The sequence below is a fragment of the Varroa jacobsoni genome, unplaced genomic scaffold (assembly GCF_002532875.2).
Source record: "Varroa jacobsoni isolate VJ856 unplaced genomic scaffold, vjacob_1.0 scaffold_854, whole genome shotgun sequence".
NCBI lineage: Eukaryota > Metazoa > Arthropoda > Arachnida > Mesostigmata > Varroidae > Varroa > Varroa jacobsoni.
Genome location: NW_019213756.1, coordinates 1 through 19298, shown reverse-complemented (window position 1 = coordinate 19298; position 19298 = coordinate 1). Strand labels below are relative to the sequence as shown.

Below are 19298 nucleotides of genomic sequence, written 5' to 3'. Positions count from 1 at the left end.
CCCCCAATTAGCTAGAGCGCTACGGACGGCATTGAAATTTAGAATATCTACCTTTTTGGCGCGCGCTCTCTCTCTCTCTCTCTGCAGAGCAAAAAAATCGTTTTTGCATCTAATGCTCAGATAAAAAGACAGCCTATAACAAACATATGCTTCACTTGGCTATAACGATAGTGTACAGTATGACAGATAACATTTTAAACGTTTCTCTATTGTGAATGCAGACGAATATAGGCAAAAAAAATGTCACTGCAGTAACTTTGCAGTATTTTCATTGGAGTACGCCCTTATGCGAGTCGATCGAAGGGAACCATGAATCCAACCCTCGTGATCTCATGTATTATTATTGTTAGATATATAGAGTTATAATGAACGAGGCGAGGCTTCAATGTGTGTATAACTAAGGTGAAGTATGAAATATCCAAGTAGCTGAATGCCGAGCTTATTTATACCGTGACGCTGTTTACTGTTTATAATGGCTACAGATTTGGGCAAAAGATCCAACTGAGATACAGTTTTATCTCATAAAGTGAATAGCCAAGGCATGCACCGCTGGTTGAGTAAAGAAAAAATTAGTACTTGCGACTCCCAGTTCTAGCGCTTGAATTCCCCCTGTTTTCCTTCCTTCCTTCCGCTCTTTAACTGTTTAACTGATTGTTTCTTGTGACACACTAGCATCATCTCTCCCTATAGAGATCTACGCTGTCCTCCTGTACAATATTGCATCAATCTATTTCCGTATCGGCATGCATATTATTTAGTATAGATCTGTCAATGGACGTGTATATATGTGCGTGTTTGTGTGCGCTCTGTAGGCGCTGAGTTCTCCAGCATTCGCGCTCACTAGGAACTGATGAACGAGAGCTAGCAGGAGCTCACACGCTAACGGTAACATTGCGGTGAGGCCGTCCACTGTGATGGAGCGAGTCGCTACCTGGATGAAGGTTGTTTGTGTATTTTTACTATGGGCTGAAATTAATTACTGCACGCACGACCGGTAGAAAGTTGCTACATGCATATAGTATGATAATAGCAATATATGCCGTCATCGGTCGGCGTCTCCTGCCGAGGCCATCTCATGGCGAATCATTTGTTTGATGCGAAAGAAAGTTGAAAAACTAGTCGCTTACTAATTGTTCTGAAATAGGCCAAGATCCCTTCAACGAGACATTAAATTCGCAAGAAACTGACATAGCTGCGATAGATGAGGTAAACATTATTTATATTGACGTGTCTGCAATGTTTTAAAAATACAAATATACTATGATACACAGGAGCATCTGTGTAGAATATTATTAAGACGACAGTGTTATTAAGTTGGGTTAGTTGTGATGAATATATATATATATATCTTTGTGGCGACAACGCGGATGCTTAAGGGACGTGCCCTTTGGAAGAGAAGTCCCTACCGCTTTTTAAACCACACAATGAATTAAGAAGGTCGTGGAACCACAATGCCCCTCTGATTCGACCGATGTCAAAAATACTGGCTCGGGCTTCACACTGGTGTCTTTCTAGTCGTTTCTACATAAACAGTATGTAAGAGACAATATCGCCATACGAAAAGGAGTCTTGTTTGCAGATCGGACCATGACGAACCCTAACGAGTAGCTTAGAACGTGTAGTGTTATGTATAGAACTCACACTTAGCACATTTATACCGTAATGAGTTTAAATCTTTAAGCGATTTACGTAGATTGTATGATTCACGGAAACAAATACTAATTACGGATCGGTCTATCAGCCTATCTAGTCAGTTTTGTAGCTAACGCGATATAAACAAGCAGACTACGAGCGCTTCATAATAAAATCGATAGGACGTATCGAAAAAAGGATGAGAAGGAAAATATCCTTATATATCAATATTAGTTTATCTTACGTGCACTGCAGCACGTCGCTCCTACTTCAAAGTACGCTTCATTTTTTGGCTCAATTTTCGCCTAAGCAATTCCACCCTTCCTCTAGGTATATAGTGCTAGTAATGGAACGCACTAGCGGGAGCATGCAAGGCTGTGGATTATGTTCACGAGGTTTTAAGGAAACGCAATAATATTCCGCATATTTAAAAGAGTAGACTGGCTGCGTTCGTACGCACTGTAACGGGGGCACACGCTATCAGTGGAAATGGCACGAGCAATGCGACGGTCCCATCTGCGATAGACAAGCTAGAAGGCATAGCTCTTCACTATGGTACGTCGCGACTCAACGCCAAGAATATCCTGTACCAGCATAGCCTGAACCGGTAGCAGTAGCCAACGATGACAGTGTGGCAGTGCATGCCCATTATGAGAGTGATGTCTTGCTGTTGTCGTTGTTTGGAACTGTCTTTCACAAAGTGATAGCTAGCAGAGAGTACTCAACGGCTATGTTTCCTATGGCTATATCTTCCGTGGAGATAGATATCTTCTACGCGGCGTACGTGTTTCATTCATATTCGATAAACTATACAACTCTCTCAGCTGCACGTGTGCCATTTCAGTTGTCGCCTCTCCGGACGAACTAATCTTTCAACGAAGCGTTTGGGGTCTGCCCGCATATATCCTTGACTCACTTTTCCTAATGAAAAAATGTTTATCGTTTAGCTTGGGAAGAACGAGCTGGAGCTTGTGTTGCCCGTGGAAGAGGTTGAATAAACGCAAAGAAATAGTAGCGCTTGTGCCGTTGGCCGAACTGTATCAGTAAGCCGCCACGAAGTACGGCGACAGTGAGCGGATATTATACAATGCTGACACACGCTGACGCAGCGTTCGTCGATCGTTCGCCATCGGCCGCTACGTCGAGCACGATGACGGCACTATCGGTGACCCTGCAGCCCCTGTGTTGCTAGCGAGAAAACTACACTGTCGCAGAAAGATATTGGAAAGCGAGCGAGCGAGCGAAAGCTTAGTTTGTTAGTAGTTTGTGGAACTCGCCTAATCGAGCTCCCTCAGCACATTCCGAGTTTACCCATTGTGCCCTCCGTTTTGCTACACGGAACCTATAAGGAGTGGAGCACACTGTAAAAGGCCCTATCTAAAGACACGACAAGGCGTCGTCCAGTTGATCTAAATGACGAAATTAAGTCTTCCAAAGGAGGGATTTTCATCGTCAGAATCTTGACAGACGCCAGCAATTCCTGTGCCTCGACGTGAGTAACGCTATCGTCGTCGGTTACGCCACCCGGAAGCTTTAACGGAAACAACAGGGTCAGCCATTAGAGAGCGGAAAAGACGGATTATGTTTCAAAAGTGCTCCATTGATATGGTCATTTGTGAACGAGTACTAAATGTTTTGCAACACTAGGTAGGCTATGGTATCAAAATTTTGCCTATTGATTTATAGAATAGATGAGCACAGTCGAACAAACGTCCATGCAACACGTTCGCTTCCCCACGATCATCACCCCTAAGCAAACATACGCTACATGTTAATAATGTGACATTTCTGCCTTATTTTCTACTTCATGTACAAACAATGTAATACACGCATATCGTAACGAGCGGCGAGAGACAACACATTTTCCCGTTTGTCCACGCGCCGCGAGCTTCCTTTTCCCTGCGCGTGCGCGAGAGAGAACGAGACGGCATTCAATGCAAAGCATGCCACTCACTACCCCCCAGCACTACCTCAAGATCTTTTAGCAGTAGATATAGGGCTAGATAGTGCGCGATATTGATTTAATTTGGCTCCTATGGGCCATAACTCAGTGAGTGTGCGTCGGCGACAAGTATGTGCGAGGGACCAGAGTGAGTTGGGCACGCGCAGTAGTTTTTATGCAAGTGCTCCCCGGAACAAAGTGGCTGCAAAGAGCGCGGTACAAAGACCAGGTGGCTGGTAGTGGACGGGGTTCAAATCTAATTTGAGGCGAAGAAAAATCCCCTCTCGTATGCAATATAGTAGAAAGGAGAAAACACCACCTAGTTAATCCGCACGAGTTTAAGAGAAACAGAAAATATTGGAAGAGATTTACTGTTGTTCATACTCGACATGGACCTCGAGCATGTAGCTTACACATTGATGCAGTGGCTTCGAACATTTAAAAAAAATCATACTCACCCCATACAAAGGTTAAGTCCATAATATGTAGTAATAAACACGTACTAAAACCGTAAACTGCCTACTTTTTATTGGTTAACTACAACATTTTACGATTTTTTGAATTTTTGTTCTTCTTAGGATATACATTTTAACCCAGCAAGATTAGTGGGAAAGCCTTATAGAAAAGAAGCCATCTTTCTTTACATATGTAAAGTGTTTTAACAAAATCGACAATAATTATCCTGACTCGGATTTAGCTCACAAGTTCAGATCTACTGCTACGGTCTACAGGTATCCTAATAGTACCTACTAAATGTATTTATTAACTATATCATTGCAGTGAAATAGGTTGCGCCGTTTGTGGGTGTATGGCTAGGTACTTACGAGCCAGCAGCACAACTGGCTGTTGTTAATACGCTGTTTTGCACGGACTTACATCTAGCTAAAGTACTTCCCTTACCCACTCCGTACAGTTTATAGGCTTTTTCTGCCAAAACAACTGCCTTACTCTTGTACGCTGCTGTGCATCCTTGTACGTGGCTGCCGTGGGGCTCTTGGGCATAGGCCTTGAGTCATTACAATGGCGGCTGGCTGGTAAAATCATCCACTTGAGGTAGCTCGGTGGCCTCAGTGGATGAACGACTTGGACCTGCTGCATAGTGGTCATGGTCTTGCTGGTAATGGTTGTGGGGAGTCTGACCCATAGCCTTGCCATATTGTTGGGTTAGCGGTGATGGCTAATGCTCGATACATCCGAGAGTGGTTGTACGGCAGCAGAAGTGGTCGAAAGTGGCTGCCATAGCACCCATGACCGTGTACTTTTGCGTCCATACCATCCAATGTGGGCGTCGAGATATTGGTGGGATGAGGTGTAGGGGAATAACCTACTGCTGCTGCCTCCGGGGCGAGTGATCCTTCTTGCTGATACTCGACCGCCACCGCCTCGAGCTGTCCTGTACCAACGGTCGGTGGTAACGGCAACATGATGCAGCCATGTGTGTCAAGTTGGGGCGGTCGACTGTAGTGGAATGCCTGCTGCCCTCGCAGAACGGAACGCAAGCGGCCGCACGCGTATTCTCCTGAAGTGCTGCTGCACTGTAACATTTGTAGAAGTAGACGCTGACGACGACGCAGGATTCTGAGAAGGTCAACTACTACACTGTTCTTTTTTGTAGGCAATATTCTGACGGCTTCAATCTGCTCCGGCCACACTGGACTCTATTTTTTAAAGGTAGCAGTAGTGCTTCTTTTCGCCGTTACGAGGCCACATTGCACCGTCTAAACAACAATGGTGGAATATATGCACAATTTGCATAGCATGTCGAGACAACTATCTAGTAAGCGGGTGTGAGTCTGATCGAGCTTGCCTGTGTACGCGTCGTGGACGCGGCGGTGATGTCAGCGGCTGCCTGTCATCTGGCTGCAGGCTTGGCCTTAAAGACAGCTAATGCGCTGCGAATATCTGGCAGGCAAGCTAGTCAACAGACAAGGCCTGACACCAATAAAAACATGCGACCCTCGAACGAGCGACCATTCAACGATTGGTGATTCACGATCTGCCTGAACATAACAGCGGTTATTGGCTCGAGAGCAACGCGTATATGTGTTACATATTTTCCGGTCTGCATAGAGTAGTACGCTAAGGAAAAGCGATGCCAACGAAGTCGAACCGCGAGTGGACTGAGATCTAGTTTACTGTCTTTGCTAGACCGTACAGCTCAATACAAGACTCAAGTTATTCTTTAAATTATCGTACATAAATATTATGTCAATGTGTGTTCTCTAAAAAAATGTTTCTTTTGTTCTTGGTGGTGCGCTTAAAATGAGTGAAAGTCATCCCGAAGACGTCATGTGACGCGAATGTTTACATCGTGCTGCATGGTGCGATTGTGCAATGGCCGTCTGCTTTCTGACTGCATGCGCGTCTTCAGATATGCATGAGTTTATTTGGCAACGACCATATACATATGTGCGTAACTCTGTACTCTTCCGTAGCATAACAACGCGCGGGCGCTAGAATACATCGTCATCCATTGTTAAGGAACGAACGAATTGTGCGGAGGCATGATGTTTTCAACAAAGTTTGCCACGACTGCCCCTTCTGCTGTGGCTGGTACCGAATTGTGGTTTGTGGCTACCGCTGACGTATCGTTTGCAAACAACAATAAACTGTAGTTGCGAGTTTCCATGGAATTCACTCGTCTGGTTTAATTATCTGTTCTAGTACGACCAGTAATGGCGGCTTCAGAGGAAGGAAGTACGGTTTGCGTTTTGCGTATAGAGCGGCGCGCGAAGGGGGGCAAATGCAGAAACACTGCTCGGGCACGGTGTATTCCTTCTAACACGCTAAGGCTAGAGGGTAGATCTAGTCGACCAGGAAAGTAAACTTAGCGAACGAAATATGGCCGCCAGTTACTAGGGTTAGCACGATTTAGAAAATTGGCTTGTCTGATTGCGTGCTGATTGTTTCACGCTCTGCGGTGTGGTATGTCGCTATGGGCAGCAGTGGAGCTGGTGCCCACGATAACAGGTGCTTCTTACACTGTTTTATTGCAGTCATGGCCTTCGTCTGGTTACCGGTCTGTTCTCGTTCTAGTGGACAAAAGTGCCGAAAAAAAGGGATTTCCCTTTTTCCAGCGCTTTTGTCCCCCGAAACATCCCGGCACTCTGTGTAGCGTGCCAACACGTACATAATTTGCTGGATGAGTTACAACTTACTAAATGGCTGGCTGCTGGTTGAAAAGGCGTAGCGAAAGTCTTTGCTTCTACATTCGAGCTTCGCTGATAAACGATAGGAGTGGACTATACATAGAGCGCTTAGGTTTAAATACGTTAGTACCATTCAAAGCAGCATATGCTTTATGTATAACTAAAGACAAACGGAAATCCTCTTATAGTCTGTCCATTTCGCTGTATCATTTGATATTCCTTCTTTGGTGGTGCTGCTGCTGTTCCTAGCTACTTTGTGTAGCAACGCTATTATCATATTGTAGTAGATGGTAAGTGATGTCATCGCTGCTCTCGTAGCCGCCTGGACTAGACTCGTTTGAGCCGTATCGAGTCGCGCCGTAGCTTGCTTGACTGCGCGTTGCGAATACATGGCAAGGGCACACGTTGGCAGTTGCAGCACCCGCGGCTGCTGCCTACAAGTCCAGCCCGCCGGTCAAGTTGGTCAGATATTTATGGAAATATATCAGAGTTGTTCGAGGCAAGCGGATGGTAACAGGACACAAGGAATTGGATGAAGAAGCGATTAAAGAGACTATTTATATTCTGCGAAGTATAAGTTCTTCCCTTCTCTCTTCCGGAGTTTTTGGGACGTCTCTCTAGCCGGCGGGGCTCCCGCGGCTGCCACCCAACATCATCATCAGCACCATCACGGGGTCAAAGAAGAGCCGGCCTCGCTCACAGCGTGCGCGCTGCGGGTCTTTCTTGCTGCAACCCCGTTTGCTTGCCGCTACCGCAGCTGTCTCTCGAAAACCCCCCAACGAACTAGACGGCAAGTGAACAAAGCAGTGGTTCCCCTGTTACCGTCATACCCCTCTATTGTGCGATGGGTTTCCTTCCGCGTTTGCCCCGCCTTCAGCCGGCTCCAACCGGCGACCGAGCACCCCAAGGGACACTTCTGTTCTTCTATAGGCTGTGCAAAATTCACATGATTCGTTCATTCCCCACTTTTTTCTAGACTGGGCTGCTACTGGCTACGCAGGGTTCGGTGGAGTACACTATTCCGCCACTGTTCTTTCTGCCACGCAATGAAAACCACGATGGGTTGCTTGGCAGAGTTATGCCCCATCTACGCGGAGAGGTCCCTCTTTCACGTCCACACGTAGAGCGTTCGTTTTCGTCGCCTTGTCCATCTTACAGCAGCATCCGCTAGAGGAGCCGCAGCAGTATAGCAGAAAAGAAAGGACTGTTTGCTCGGACTGGCTGAGAAGCAAGTAGGTTGCCGCATGGAGAAGGGCATGGGGAAGGGCATACTGCTAGGACAATGTTCGGCTAAACAACTATGCCTATGGCACTTCTCGTGTTTTTGTTTGTTTATTAGAGGAGAAAGAGCTTCTGTTTGAGCCTATCGTTGTTATGCATACATAGTAAAAAGGTGCAACAAGTACGTACCTAATAAACATCTGCGCATATATATAAGCATACTTCAGCACTGCATCGATAACCGTGCTCTCCTATTGATTAGTAGGTAACAGCTAGCGATAGAAGGAGGAGTAACATACTTCTTGCATTAATTTACTGGAAGGTTGGGAATATTGGATATTTGCACGGGCAATGATGTGCAAAATGGTGTACTTCGTTATTATTGTGTAACTATCCTTCAGTAACACTCGTTATCTGTCTTCCGCTACTCTTTTTTATTTTATGTAGCCTCTCGACTTGACCAAAACCTTCTGTCGTTCGACCAGACCACCGGGCTCATCTATCCCTTTGAAACACAATTTTCGTTCAGACCTTGCTTCCCTGAATAGCCTAGAAGTATTTCGCTATAGCATCTTGCGTGCGCGTCCCAGCGAATGAAGTGGTTCGTTGAGAGCCCTAAATCCGAGCTAGATCTAAGCGCATTGCACGACCAAAAAGCACGCGAAACAAAGGCGTACAAAGGATCGGTAGCAGGTTATCACTTTAAAATAGTATCAACAGTTGGATAGACAAAGGAAAAACAAAAAAAAAAGTATTTTAAGTTCTGCCTAGCTGGTAATACGAAATGTTATCTGTCTAGCAGCCTGCACTATCTGTTGTGGAATAGTATATTCCACAGTGAAAAAGGCATTGTTTGGCCCCCTGTATCTGCTGTCCTTCTGGCACCGAAAACGAGACGAAGAAATGGGCTAGAAAAATCGAATGTTAGAAAGAGGGAGCAATGATTGGACCCTTCGCAGCCATGTTGTTTCCATCCACCTCCCAAGCAATGTCATGGCGTCCAGCGCTAACACTGTGCCGCGCTAACGTTCGAATAAAAGCCTCTTTCCTCACACTTAGCTTTTTTCTTAGATGGAGAAACAGAAAGAAGTCTAGGAACGCAGTTGCACCTACCACTGGTACTTCGATGTATTCACTGACGCAGCAGCCTTTCCTTACAGCGACCACTGGACAAGCATACTTTGCTGTTTTTGCTGCTACTGCTGCTGTTGTTGTTGTCGATGTCACTGTTTTGGCTTCTGATGCCACTGGTTCGGTTTGACTGGTGGCGATACAGAGACCAGCCAGTCTTGGAGGGCCTTCTGCCCCTACTACCGTCTCCTACTGAATTGCAGTTGTCTGTCAACATCGTTGGTTTCGTCCTGTTGCTTTGCCTTTTTCGTCTTTTTTTTTCTTGCACGTATGTTGCTGCACCAATACATGGTAGGTGCTTGGCCAGTCGCTCAGTAAGTGGGTGGGTGTCTATCAATACAAGGAGGTCACGTCCTTTCCTCTTACTACCAACTGACTGCTGCCTTCAGGCTATCCTCTATTTCACAGTGCTTTACGCCGTATCACGCTACGCAACGCCCCTCTGCCTCTTCGCCACTACCCTTACTCACTAGCTGCTCGTGTCCGTCTCCAGCGGTCCACAGTAATGTTGCGTGCCCTGTCTCGGACTCCAGATCAGAACAACCAAAGTGAACTGAACTCCTCGTGACACCGTTTACGTACTCTGAGGCATACTTGCACGTGTTTTTTTTTGGATGGTCGTACGGATTTCTTTTGATGGTTTCTGATCACTACTTCTGCGCCTGTCGTTCGTTATAGCTTTGATATCTGAAATGGCAGACAAGCTTGGCTGGAACCTGCCAGGTTATCGTCCGACCATGACGTCTGAGATGCTAGGTGACAGGGTACAACCTGGTGGAGAACGGATGTAACATGAATATACATAGGTGTTGAAAAAAAGCTGCAACAGTACTATCAGCTGCAGCAGCAGCGTCGGATTGGCTTACTCCTGTTTCGTTTATATATATACATGGACAGCTGGCCTCGCAATCGGGTAGAGAGTTTACTTCAGGAGAAAACTGGAGGAACTAACGTAGTCGGTATTTGGGGAAGGGGAAAATGCAAGTAAATGAAGTTACGATTGCTGCTTATCCTCTCGGTTCGCGTCGCTGGCTACTGCTGCTATTTTGGACGCCATTCTGTTAGATCGGGCCATTTGGCTCTTCATGACGCAGATGCATAGCAACTCCAACGCACTTTGGGCCTGCCGCCTGCTTTCGTGTCTGTGCCATACTGACCCAGACATTCGCCTTTCCACATACCTCAACTAAGCAGTAGCCGGCACTTGATTGAAGCTGAGGAAACTGGTCGGCGAAACGTAGCAATGGCAGGTGCCCTGCTTCCACGATGCCTCTACGACTTTATATGTAAAGAAGCTTGGCCTCGTTTAAGTTATGCCCTGCTTGCTCTCTGTCAGTTCTTGCTCCCTCCTCACCCGTCACGGTACTACGACGTCGTTCAATCAGGAAGACGCACAACGAAATTACTCGTCTGTTGTTCAAGCCCCTTGCGATTTATGAATCCGCAGTAAAAAGTCCTTGAGACCAGCTCAGGACAGCAAAGCCAAGCTTCAGTCTCTTCCTATTGTTTCACGCCATACGACTTCTTGGCCAATCTAGCTCATCCCAAGCGAAATCCATCTAAGGAATAGGTCAAATACAAGTAAATCAGAGTTATGAAACTTTTTTCGTTAACGTATTCTGTAACTTTAATATATTCACTATCTATGTATATATAGAAACGGGTTGCGTGGCTTGTCCTTTACCCATCGCGGTCACCGGCTAACCGCTTCTGTATGTGGCAGTAGACATCCCACTACCACTAAACGGACCTCGTTTGTCAAGGTAATGAGCGAATACGTTCCCTTTTCTTCGTTAAAACACTCGTTATTATGTCACGATGTCACACACGTACAGCAAGACTAACGTCTATGTGACGTGCTTCGGGAAGGTCTCAAATGGGCGGTCGGGCAGCCGCGTCCTGCTTGACAATGGCAGCGATGCCACTACTAGTCTACAGTGACAGACACTTAAAATTCCAGATATTTCTTTCCTACGCCTAATCCTTCTGTTTCGTTGCCCTCTATTCTCATCTTGGCCTACATCGACTTTGGTCTCGTTGTTCCGCCAGCGCCTCGCCTAGCGCCGTCCAATTCCGTGTCCACCGTCTGTTCAGCCCGTGTTCATTGTTTGATGTCCGCCATCTAGCACCACAGCGATACTGCTTCTGCCGTCCATTGTCTCTGCGCACAGCTCTGCTCGCTATCCTGAGATGAAGAAGGTGCAGCGCTTGCGTGGGACGGCCCAGCAACAGGACGGTGGGATTGGCGAAGGGCCCGTCGAAGATGTTACCCTCTATAATAGCTGTTAAGAGAGCTGACGAACTCGCATTTTCGACATTTAGTGGTGGGCAAGCGCAAAACATGGGACAGGAATGTCTCTTGGGGCTTCTTTCGTAGGAACAGCAGTGGTGCTCGCTTAGCGTCAGCCTGCCGCTCGCACATCTGCTCGTAGTTCCTTCCCATCTCGTCTTCGACCTCATACCAACTTCGGGGCCCATCTGTTTCAGCCGCTAACACCAGCGTGAATGTAGCTCTATATACGGCGACTGACTTGGTCCTGGTGACCTGGTTTAGGCTTTATGTTTGCGTGCATTTTTGAATGGCGCATGCGCTTTCATTACGCGTATTAGGGCTCTACCAGCTCGTTGGTAGGCGTCGTTTACTTCCCCACACCGACAGTCATGTATCTCACCTCTCCATACCTCCTGCTGAGAAAATGGACGTTGTAGCTACACGTACTGCCTGATTAGTGGAGTACGTGCAGTAGTGCCGCTTAATTCTAACAAATATAAACGTACAGTTACAATAGCACAGCTACAGAACAATATTCGTGCAATTATGTTTAATACTAGAAACTATATTATGTCCAAATTAGCTCGGTCAAGCTCTCAATACATAAAAATGAGTCCGCATACAATAGATTCAACGAGGCCAGTGCTCGGGTGAGGTAGGTATTTGACGTTGGAAGGTTATTCGAAGTTCTGTTCCTATCGTTGACACTTTTCATGGTGTAAATAAAGACAAAGTAGACGTCCATCTCGATTCAGCTTCTGGTCTGAGCGGCATATAGCCCTCAATAAAGTAGTGTATCTTCTTCGGCCGGATAAGATCTTTGGGCCGGCATCTCTCAGTGTCCGCTACTGGCCCCATCAACTGACGTCTTGCAGAATCGATGGTGATCGTGTGAATGCCAAGCTTCCGCTTCTTTGGAGAACGCCGACCCGCTTGGGGTCGAACCTTCATCGTGACTCGTTTCTCGTGTGGCTGTTTCTGCTCGCGCCACCGAATCAGAGATAGAGAGAGAGAGAGAGAGAGAGAGAGAGAGAAGGGTCAAAGGGCGGGAAGAAAGTTAGGAAGAAATAACAAGGAATAATCTAAATGCAAAGAAGCTTTTGGTGGCTCGCCTCTGCTTCTCTGCCGCTCTTCTTTGTGGAATGTTGGTTTTGTGACTCCTTCGGTACCGCTTTGTAAATGTTTGGCTCTCTGAAAGTTCTCGGTGGAAGGCTGTGGCCTAGAATACACTTGGCAGGCAGCACGACCTATCAACTAGCCCCAATTAGACGCTCTATATTACCGAGCATTTACTCAACAAGCACCGAGAGTCGGCAAGCAGTTCACTGGATAAAAAATATTTGTTCGACGCTTAGCTTTTAGCCCCCTCAGTAAAATGTTAGGGCAAAATCCGGAGGGGTTCTCATCGTCGGAACAAAGCGGCGACTTTCCTAACTTGGTCGAGTTGGAGTCCGTTTCTCGATGTTAGTGCAATACATGCGCCTCTAACGTATGTTTGTGGTGACTTCAGAACAGACATTCTACTCGACTTTCGGCTTTAAGTAGCACTGATCGTTGAGGTTGACGACGTTGGGCCGTTGGCTGGGTGCAGACCCAGTTAACTAGCAGATATTGGCGTAGTCTGATCGTTGTCAGGAGTCAGCGCGACCCTATTCAGGGCCGCTTGGTTGGTTGTTCGAAAAGCAGTGATCTACAGTGGCGATGTTCGTTTTCCTTCCTTCCTCCATCTAGGCGTGGTTGGATGAAACGATGCCTCGCATATTGTTAGAAAGGGTGCATTTGTGTTAGAGTGGTGGGTGGGATGCAGGACGCTACTTGGTGGGGTGGTCCGCTGGGAGGCTGCAGAAGAGGGTAGAGTGGCTAAATGGAAGAGGAATGAACGCTGCAGCGAAAGACCAGGCAACGGAAGGCAATAATTAGAATTAGACGAGATGTTGTTTGTTGGCTAATAGCTGTTTTGGCCCCCTGTTTCACAGGGCCCCGTTTAAGTGCAGCAGCGTCGGTTCTGCCAGCTTTTAGTCAGCATTCGTCCCATTCTAGAGAATAGTTTGGATGCTAGGCTGAAGAGGGGGGGGGGGAGAGAGATATGAGTGCGTGAGGGTGCAAGCGCAGATACTCAACACTCTTTGGCTACATAGGTCCGGCTGCTTAGACCGTAGCCCTTCAACTTTGGGTAAGAAATACCTGCTGGGTCTCGATTCTCAGCTCCACTAAATCAAGCTACTTTGCCCTCCATTTACCGCGGCAGTAGAAGCACTGAACGTTCTATGGCGGCGCCCAGTCTACAAACGAACTCGTAGTCTTCTGAAGGCACTTTGTAATTAGGCTATCTTTCACCCGTCAAGAGTATGCTTACCAGGCTTCTTGGCTGCCAGGGGGCGAACTCGTGTTAGAGACGACTGTCTGTCACTCATTGTATTGTATCCTTTTACCCACTCCGCTATTGGATCCCTCGAAATCCCCACCTTTCCCTAAAGCGGAACTCGTCTTTCTCTCTCATTGACTAACGCACCCGTTCTGTTTCAACTATCGCAAGCTGGTGCAATAGGTGGTTAGGCGATCAGACGGTTACAAGTGCTGTTGTACAGCCTTGGTCTATTCCATACCCGAAGCTCCTCAACGCTTGCATTCGACTCTATCAACCGGCCAGCAAACCGATATGTCTTCCGCACTGCGCTGGGCTTCATTTATATCCAATTGACGATAGTGAGCTTCTCTGCTACGGTATTTTCCAACCGTCACGCGAATCTTCTCTACTATCTACTAGGGATATCACATTCTTGATCTGAACACAACGCGGTCTTCCCAGCTGTATTCGTCCTTATTCTTCATCGACCTCTTTTATCCCCTGCCACCTTGCGTAGACACTGGCTTCGTTCTCTTTGTCTCTCTTGCTAGTTTTTTTCTGTTGCAATGCCCCATCAGGCCACTATTGACCTATAGAAGTAAAAGACGCGCACAATCATTTGTCGTGTTGGAAACCCCTTGACGGGCTGCACATTGGCTTCTATTTCGAAAGCTACACTCGCGAAGGTGCATGCTTTGAAATGTGCTCTGCTATCGCTGTTCGTATTGTTGTTTACTGTTGCGGCTGCTTCCGTTACTGCAGCTGGAGTCTACGAAACAGCCACACGTCGATGTACTGGAACTGCCTCTTTCAGCCTTTCTTCTCGGAGGTCATAAAATATGGCAGGCTACTGCATCATGATGCTCACTATCTTTTCGAGAAACCGAAGAGTAGGCACGGGGAAGTCTCCGTGTGTAGAACTCCGAGTGATCCGTGTTGATTTGAGCGCTTGGGGCATCTTTGGCTCGCCGCTTTTCCTGCTCCCAGTTCCTCCGTTTCCAGATCCCTCACTGCACCTTAGATGGTCCCATTTTGCCGTGGGCAACCTGTTCTTCCTTGGCATCCCATTCTTCTCTTGCCGCAGCCCCTTCCAATTTACTTTCCGCTTTTCCGACTGGCGAGAAGAAGGCAAAGGAGGCGGTCGGTAGGTTTACTGAAGAAGCAAACCCGGTGGCGCGGGGGCTGTGGGAACAGCCGCGGAAGCCAATAGAGAGAGGGTTTAGCTCGATCCACAGGCCAGTGTGGACTCTAGGCAACCAGTGAACCAGTCCAGTGTTGTAGGCAGTTTGGGTTGCGCTAGCAAAAGAGTTTGCGTTATAGAGCTCATAGTGGTTTCTGAGCCTCTGCCACGGCTTCTAGTGCTTTTGCTTTATCAGTGGGAGACCAACGCCGGTATCAAAGAAGAGGCTGGCCGACATTATAAGGACTGCAATAGATGGACGGGCAGCAGTAGTAGCGGTATCCTGAGGGAAACGACTGTACAGCGTTTGTCAGCCGCCGCCACTACTACTACTACAACTACTCCTCTTGCCGCTGCTATGTCTAATTCGGGCCCTGCTTCTACTGCTTCCCATCAGGATGAAGCCTACGGAACGATCTGACGCCGCTACGAATGATGGTAGCCACGCTAGCGGGAAAACGAGTCCGAGCAACGCTCTAGGCCGCTTAGCTTTGTCTATATATCATCCGCTTCATCGGTCATTGCTGCTCATGGCTCAAAGCGACTCACCACTTGACGCCGTGCTTGATTAAACCACTACGGGAGAGACCTGACTCATCCGGTCCCCTGGAACTACCTCAAACTGAAGGGACCGCTTGCTAGTTCGGTTTCTTTTCTCGAAGCAAGATCCACTAAATCCGACGAAAGTCTAACCAGTATTGCTGATATGTGTGTAACGAGCAGCGTGTGCGTACAACGTAGTGCGTAACGCTACGTCTGTCACGGTAGCAAAGTACAGAAGACTTTCATGCATTCTATTTCGCATATATTTCTTCAATTTCACTTGGATATCCTAGTTCCTAGATAGATGTATAGTTATCTGAAGGACAACTGTATTGGATTCACTAAGAACTCATTCCCTATACTAAAAAAAACAGTATTTAATACTCCCTGGGTATACAATTTCGTTTTATATACCGAGCCTTCGATGGAAAGTGTCAATATAGATAAGGTTTTTTTTTGTTCTGTTTGATTCGAAAACGTGACAAAGGGAAATTTTTCATAAAACGAACATCTATCAAATCTTGAATTTGGTAAAAGAGAACGTTGCCATTACACAGTCACTGCTACGACTGCAATTATTACTACTGTATCTGATACCAACCTTCTCAAAATTTCATAACTATCTTATAGATAAAACATGTATTTTGACGCCGAAGAGAAAGTAGCATAGATGCGTCTCTATCGTTGGTGAAAAAAACGTTAGTAGGGGTTGCGTTTGTCAGTCCCTGCCAATACGCGGTCGCACTACTAAACGTATGCCTAGAGACGCAATACTTTCCAATCTTTAGCATCTGAAGTTTGTTCCGATCCCAGTAGGAGCCCCGCGTGTTCGCCAATCGCACAGAAACGATCTGTGTAAATGCTGCTTTATGCCCAGCTTTTTGTAAAAGTATACATATGTAGTGAAGGCAGCTGCTGATCGCGAGGCACTCAGCTTCGGTCAGGGCTTTTATGCTCTCGTTTTGGATGGGTTAAGGGTTGACTGGCGGCGAGATAGGACATCTTCCACAGCGTAATCATTCGTCGCATGATAAGTAGATAGATGGGTAGTTAGGAACGAGCCGTAGTTGCAACAGGGAAGTGGCAAGCGGGGTAAGCGGTGTCCTCGGTGTCGTCTTCCAGGTTTACGGTAGCCAGAGCAATGAAAGAAATAGAGTCACACGGTGGAAGAAGATCAAGAAGAGTGAGCAGAACATTCTTATGCGAAACGGGACACCTAAACTTATTAGTGCTGAAAACTTAGAATGAAAGTGGGAGAGAGAGAGATAGCGGGGGGAAGTGGGAGGAAAAGGGTAGTCTCTAACGCCCCCTTACCCTTCAACATAACTGCTAACTCCACTAGCCTCAGTTTTCGTTCTTATCGAGGTAGAAAAGGCGAGTGAAGGAACTAGCGAGGGCAATGTTACTCTCCCGACTGACACAACTGTCTTCACTCTCTGCTAGACGGGCGGTCGACGGCTTCCTACGACTACTTCTCTAAGTGTACCTCATGCAGCGCGAGGTAATCTGCTTAAAATTGTAATGCTCTTACCCACTGCTCTTAACCGAGCTTTTGCCAGCGGTCCCTTCCTAAAACCAGTGGTAGCAGTGCTGCTCCCTGCACTATCCTGAACTTGTAAAAGACGGGCCGACACCTCTGTGTGAGTGGTATGTGCCTCCGTAGTCGGTCCCGCCATTGCGGGTACGAAAAAAAGCAAGTGAAATAATATCCATTCGACCATTTTCTGTCTATCTGCCAGTTTCACCGGTGTGCTTCCTGCTGCTGCTGCTGCTACTGCTGCTGCTGCTGCTGCTGCTGCCTTCTGCGCTTGCACAGTGAAGATGAACTTAATTGTGGTCAGTGGGGTGAAGCGAACCGGAGTGAACCGAACAAGCTACGAACGAGGCTTAAAACTATACTAGACTGGTATGCCTGTGTGGTAGCGACCGCGGCGGCTAGTGTGACCCAGCAATGCAAATAAAAATGTTAATTCCTTATTATTGTTCCTTGAAATTCCCCGAAATTACAATTCCTATTGGTACAGCTGCTGCGTCTATTGTTGTCGTTGTTATTTTTGTTGTCGCAGAGGTGATTTTAGGCGCCAGCGTTTCTTCGACGCTCTTATGTCTTATGCTCCAACGTTGCTGTTATCGTTATAGATGTTATCCTCGTCGTTACCACTGTGGCCATGGTTGTGGTAGTGCTTACTGTTCAGTCATCACCCTAAGAGCAATAGAGATTAAGTGTCCTCACTCGGGGAACTAAAATAAAATGATTGGAATAGAGGACCATTGTATTTAATAATAAAAAGCTATGCTTATTAAAGGAATGAGCCAGGCTGCCAAAAGCTCAGTGCAAATGATGGTTTTCTAACATTGATGGATTTTGGATCTTGATAGTGAAAATAACCTGCCTTTTGTTTGTTACGACGTATCTACGTCCAGCGCTGTGGAATATAACACGACACATGTACTTTTTTTTCAACACAATCTGTCTTTGCGGATACAAACAGCAATATAGTATTGGAACCTGCAGCTTGACTATCTCTTGGCGCCTACATTTTCTTTATATTTTAATAGAGTCCTTCTACGAACAGGTATAGTGAAAAATGAAGTTCTTCCGGTAAGTACACAAGGTCAAATCGCCGGGTTGAAATGCGTGGGCAAGATGGTTTTACTTACACCTCAGATGCAACATTTTAACTATTTATAGGGCGATATGTGGAACAAGGGACATTCTCATCATGTCAACCACGCATTTTCGCCTCTTGATAATGAAATACTGTAAGAATAATACAGTTGTAATGCTACGATCATTTTCGTCTCTTGTTGCAATAGCTCAGTTTAACGCAGTTTTGTGGGCCCATATATATGAACTTTCAAACTACGCGCCGCTAGCAGACGACATTTGTGAAAGAAACTGAGTCAAAACCTTTGAGTGAGTTTATTTTAGAGGAAGTTAGTTCAGAATGAGCAGTGCAAACGTTCTAAAAACGGAAATCTAATAAGGAGGTAATCGTATGTCAGGACCCAAAGAACAAGAATGCATATCCTTAACCGAGGGGGCTTTTCACGGGAGCAGAGCTTAAGAATCTAAGGGCTCTGTTGATCAAAACTGATGTTTCATGTGTAGCGTATTACAAAATCATTATCCAAATACTGGGAATGCGTAAACGGATTAAAAATGAGTCCCCCGTGAATCGACTTTAGGCCAGTTGGAATTGTTAGAACTGTGTGTGGTGCTTTTTACATGCAATTCGCGGAACTTTAATCAACGAACAACCTGCCTGGAGCATACGGTCGCTAAAGATTAGACATAGTTCAGTCTCTACCGCCAGTCGCAGAGGGCGGTAGAGATCAGGCGGAAAAATAGCATTGCCCTGGAGAGAAATCGAGGTCGGTAGCAGTGTTGAGTAGGTTCGGACACAAGACGATAGTAGTACTTGCAATGGATATCAGAAGCACCTGCTACTATGAAATGCTAGCCGAGACAATAAATGGAGTCGATTATCTTGGGTTCCTCAAGAGACCCATGAACCATCGGCACGGCAATCGAAAGCATGCAGTATGGTTACTTGATGACAACGCCAGACCGCATCGTAATGCCTCAATTACTTCCTGGATCAATCAAAGAAATATCCTACGTTAGCTTCAATCCGCTTATTCTCCCAACATAAGTCCGTATGATTATTGAGTTCTCCATACCCCAAAAGGGGCAACTGGTAGACAAAGTTGTCTCCATATCGATTTATTTCGAAAGGAGATAGATAGAAAAATTACATGTAGAACGCGAGTAGTAGGTATAGGACTGTCCAGAAGCTGCTAACGGTGTCACAAGTGCGTAAAAAATAAAAAAGAGTAATTAATTCATTAAAAAATCACCTCTTATTACTTTATATATA

The 19298-nt window shown here is 46.4% G+C and overlaps 1 long non-coding RNA gene across 1 annotated transcript; it reads left to right on the top strand.

Moving 5' to 3' along the window:
- The first annotated feature begins 16031 nt into the window (after positions 1 to 16031).
- Positions 16032 to 17682, top strand: LOC147752957 (uncharacterized). The gene is made up of 2 exons (XR_015312673.1): positions 16032 to 16918; positions 17157 to 17682. It is a non-coding gene; the product is annotated as an uncharacterized LOC147752957 (long non-coding RNA).
- The last annotated feature ends 1616 nt before the right edge of the window (positions 17683 to 19298 follow it).